Source organism: Hemibagrus wyckioides, linkage group LG19 (assembly GCF_019097595.1).
Source record: "Hemibagrus wyckioides isolate EC202008001 linkage group LG19, SWU_Hwy_1.0, whole genome shotgun sequence".
Classification (NCBI taxonomy): Eukaryota; Metazoa; Chordata; class Actinopteri; order Siluriformes; family Bagridae; genus Hemibagrus; species Hemibagrus wyckioides.
The window spans coordinates 8137501-8142500 of NC_080728.1; the positions used below are offsets into that span (position 1 = coordinate 8137501).

The 5000-nt window shown below is 38.7% G+C and overlaps 1 protein-coding gene and 1 long non-coding RNA gene across 5 annotated transcripts in view; one reads left to right on the forward strand and one right to left on the reverse strand.

Moving 5' to 3' along the window:
- LOC131370161 (uncharacterized) overlaps positions 1–655 on the reverse strand; it is a 47987-nt gene extending 47332 nt beyond the window's left edge. Inside the window, exon 1 of the long non-coding RNA XR_009207388.1 lies at positions 514–655. This is a non-coding gene — a long non-coding RNA (uncharacterized LOC131370161). The remainder of the gene's footprint in view (positions 1–513) is intronic.
- celf2 (cugbp, Elav-like family member 2) overlaps positions 1–5000 on the forward strand; it is a 165995-nt gene that overhangs the window by 72361 nt on the left and 88634 nt on the right. The window lies entirely within an intron of this gene.

The window sequence follows — 5000 nt, forward strand, 5'->3', positions numbered from 1 at the left end:
GAGTCTAAAATTATTATTATTATTTTTAATTCAGTTTTTTTGTAGGTTGTTATTATACGTATTATTCTGTTTAGAAGGTCTGGTTTGTGGTTGTTGATGTTGATGATGTAATTCATCTATAGATTATTAGTCTTAGCGCAGTTTCTCAAACATGTTGACAGGCAGCTTGATGACCGTGGACGCTTTATACAATGGTGTCTACACTGGACCTTTTTTCAAGAAAGGGTTACTTTCTTGATTATTTCATCAGTTCTCCTTTGGCAGTAATATAACTGCTGATATCTGTCAATAAATGAATTGAAATGACTTCAGAGAGAGAGAGAGAGAGAGAGAGAGAGAGATGAGGAGTGAATTTCTCTCAGTTGTTCCATTTCACACATCTGTTTTTCATCATCACTGTTTATTGTTTTGCTTAGGGTTTTTTTCCCCCTCTGTTCCCTTCCTGACTTTTTCAACCACACACATACACTCACACACATATACACACACATATGGATTTAAATATGTACTCACTTTGTAACTGAGGAGCTGTCAAAACACTGATTGTGTCAGCCAATCGGGATTCGGCTTTGCTTTCGCCATTCAGAGTCATCTTTATGAGTGCAGATACATGTGCTTGGTTGTGTGTGTGTGTGTGTGTGTGCGCAAGACAGAACCAGAGAGAGAGAGAGAGTGTACATGGTGAACATCTGGTGTTGTTCGATGCTGTAGTTGATTCTGTAATACGTCCTGAGGCTAATTTTCCCAGAGTGGGACAAATTGAACCCGAGGGCAAAATCCTTTCTGTGTTGTTTATCTAACCAAAACCTGTACGCGTGTGTGTGTGTGTGTGTGTGTACATGTCCACTTGGTTCTTGGCTACTATTGGAGCTGTGCCGACTTCTACAAAGCGATAGAAAAGAAACTTAAAGCGCATCCTCTTACACTCCAACCCCTTCATCATTACCTAGCCAGTCAGGAGCCTGAAATGGTTGCTATGAGACTAGGCTAATTTAGGGTCTTAATTACAACTTCCTGATGTAATAACTGATATTTATCAACCATGATGTGTAATACATGGATGAACAGTATTACTCACACACCCTCACACACACACACCACATCTGTGCTGGGTTTTGCACTGAAATGACAATTCCATAATTCTTTGTTCGCTGGTGACAGCTAGCACTGTTATAAACCAGACAGTTATTAGGATATAACGATTTACTCCAGCTTTTGAAAATGTAATCACGATGTATAAGTCTAACATTGTAGTCAACATTACCGCACAGTCTGCCCTCGTCCTATCTCAGACAGGAAGCACATTAAAATGAAGAGATGCTACAAACATAGAGCATGAGGTCAGTTTCAATGTGTTAAGATTAGCTAGCTAAGTTGTAGGCAATAGCTCACATGCCACAGATGTAATACACAGAGGTTGGGTTAAAATACTCGTTTTTGCCTGATACACACGTTGTTAATATCGGAACTTATAATATAGGAGTTTAATCTGAAACACAGTATGGGTTGTGTGATAAAAGGTACCGAACCCTACCTGTAGGAGGTCTTGTGAGTTTAGTTGAACCGGATGTGTACGTGTTCACTCGTACTCGGTCCCCAGGAAGCGGATCAACCTGCACACGTTAGCCGATGACATCATCATCATTTATTGATTATTAGTCGACGTCGGTAGAGATGAGGAGCCCTGCTGCTTGTAATAGCAACGGAAGAATAAAAAATATGGTGATTTGATATGGTTCTCCATGCACATTAGTGAGGATGTAAGATGAACGCAAACGCATTGGGGTTCGAGGGAATCAAGCGAGTCTGAAACCTGATCGGCGCTGCAGGGACACCGGGAACAATCACACTCGGATTCAGCAAACCTGCCCAGTGTGAAATCCACAATACAGTGTAAACATGCCCTGTCTCGCTTTCTTAAGTGGGTGGATTTCTTTATTTTATTTCTTCTTCTACTTTAAAAAGCCCACTGCTATCTTATATCAGTGTTTACATGCCTTGGTGAGGAAGGAGTGTGTGTGTGTTTATGGACATGATCGTATAGTTGATGTGGTTTTAAATAACATTAAGCAAGGCCTAGACTAGTCTGAACATCATTGTAAGCTTTGCAGTGTTTCAAATACTTTTTGTGAATGAACTGAAGTGCTTTTTAGTGAACCTGGGCCCTTATTTGATTTATTGCCAAAACTGCTGCAATTAAAACTATGAAGCGATTATGATCGTTGTTTTAGTGGTCGGGACTCACAAAGCTTCTCCTGGCTAAATATTTCATAGGAAACATGTCTTTTTAGACAAGGTGTTGTTTTTATACCTTTTATAAATTGCCTATTATATAGTTTATGTTAGCTAGTACTTGTTTACATTGTGAGAATTAGCAGTAAGTTCTGTATAGTTAGTTCCATATAGTGTGTGTACATTGTGTTCGGTGTGCCATGCTATGAACTTTTTCTATAAATATTTGGATGTTAAATGCCATCACTTTTTTCACTCTAAATTCAAACGTGTGTGTGTGTGTGTGTGGCTAGTTCTACAGGTGTTCGTCCATCCTTCACAAAGCAGTATGAACAGAGAGCACTCTATTCATTTACACTGATATATGGCTGACACAATGGAAACTTGCCCGAGCAGTACACACACACACACACACTTTTTTGTGCCATTCTGTCACTTTATTTCAAATAGAGCACTCCACAGAGGAGCAGCCAGGGGACCATTATGTAAAACTGACAGCTGTGTGTGTGTCTATTGACTCTCCTTTGCTTCATTAGGTCTAGTGTTAATCAATGATTTCCTTTGTTGTTCCCCATTAAGAGAGAGAGAGAGAGAGAGAGAGAGAGAGAGAGAAAGAGAGAGGTGAGGTAAGGAGAGAGGTTGAACCTAAAATCTTATGCTATATTTAAACTCCTCTGAATCATTTAAGCAACATTAAACAATAAACAGCACACTGCTCTATCAAAAGCATTCGGTAGCAAGCGCTGAAGTTTTCTATCAGACATTCACATGCACCAGATATCATGAAACACCAGCATTCTCCAACAAACATACAAGTCACTAACCCAAACGAAACAGAATCATACACCATCAAACACCACTATTCTCAAATCGTACACCATTATACACCATCAAACACCACTATTCTCAAATCGTACACCATTATACACCATCAAACACCACTATTCTCAAATCGTACACCATTATACACCATCAGACATGAATATTCTCAAATCGTACACGATTATACACCATCAAACACCACTATTCTCAAATCGTACACGATTATACACCATCAAACACCACTATTCTCAAATCGTACACGATTATACACCATCAAACACCACTATTCTCAAATCGTACACGATTATACACCATCAAACACCACTATTCTCAAATCATACACCATTATACACCATCAAACACCACTATTCTCAAATCGTACACCATTATACACCATCAAACACCACTATTCTCAAATCATACACCATTATACACCATCAAACACCACTATTCTCAAATCGTACACCATTATACACCATCAAACACCACTATTCTCAAATCGTACACCATTATACACCATCAAACACCACTATTCTCAAATCGTACACCATTATACACCATCAAACACCACTATTCTCAAATCGTACACCATTATACACCATCAAACACCACTATTCTCAAATCGTACACCATTATACACCATCAAACACCACTATTCTCAAATCGTACACCATTATACACCATCAGACATGAATATTCTCAAATCGTACACTATTATACACCATCAAACACCACTATTCTCAAATCGTACACCATTATACACCATCAGACATGAATATTCTCAAATCGTACACCATTATACACCATCAAACACCACTATTCTCAAATCATACACCATTATACACCATCAAACACCACTATTCTCAAATCATACACCATTATACACCATCAAACACCACTATTCTCAAATCGTACACCATTATACACCATCAGACATGAATATTCTCAAATCGTACACGATTATACACCATCAAACACCACTATTCTCAAATCATACACCATTATACACCATCAGACATGAATATTCTCAAATCGTACACGATTATACACCATCAAACACCACTATTCTCAAATCGTACACCATTATACACCATCAAACACCACTATTCTCAAATTGTACACCATTATACACCATCAAATACCACTACTCTCAAACCATACACCATCAAACACCACTATTCTCAAACCATACACCATTATACACCATCAAACACCACTATTCACCTTCATACACCATCAAACACCACTATTCACCACCAAACACCACTATTCTCCATCAAACACCACTATTCACCACCAAACACCACTATTCTCAAACCATACACCATTATACACCATCAAACACCACTATTCACCTTCATACACCATCAAACACCACTATTCACCACCAAACACCACTATTCTCCATCAAACACCACTATTCACCACCAAACACCACTATTCTCAAACCATACACCATTATACACCATCAAACACCACTATTCACCTTCATACACCATCAAACACCACTATTCACCACCAAACACCACTATTCTCCATCAAACACCACTATTCACCACCAAACACCACTATTCTCAAATCGTACACCATTACACACCATCAAACACCACTATTCTCAAATCGTACACCATTATACACCATCAAACACCACTATTCTCAAATTGTACACCATTATACACCATCAAATACCACTACTCTCAAACCATACACCATCAAACACCACTATTCTCAAACCATACACCATTATACACCATCAAACACCACTATTCACCTTCATACACCATCAAACACCACTATTCACCACCAAACACCACTATTCTCCATCAAACACCACTATTCACCACCAAACACCACTATTCTCAAACCATACACCATTATACACCATCAAACACCACTATTCACCTTCATACACCATCAAACACCACTATTCACCACCAAACACCACT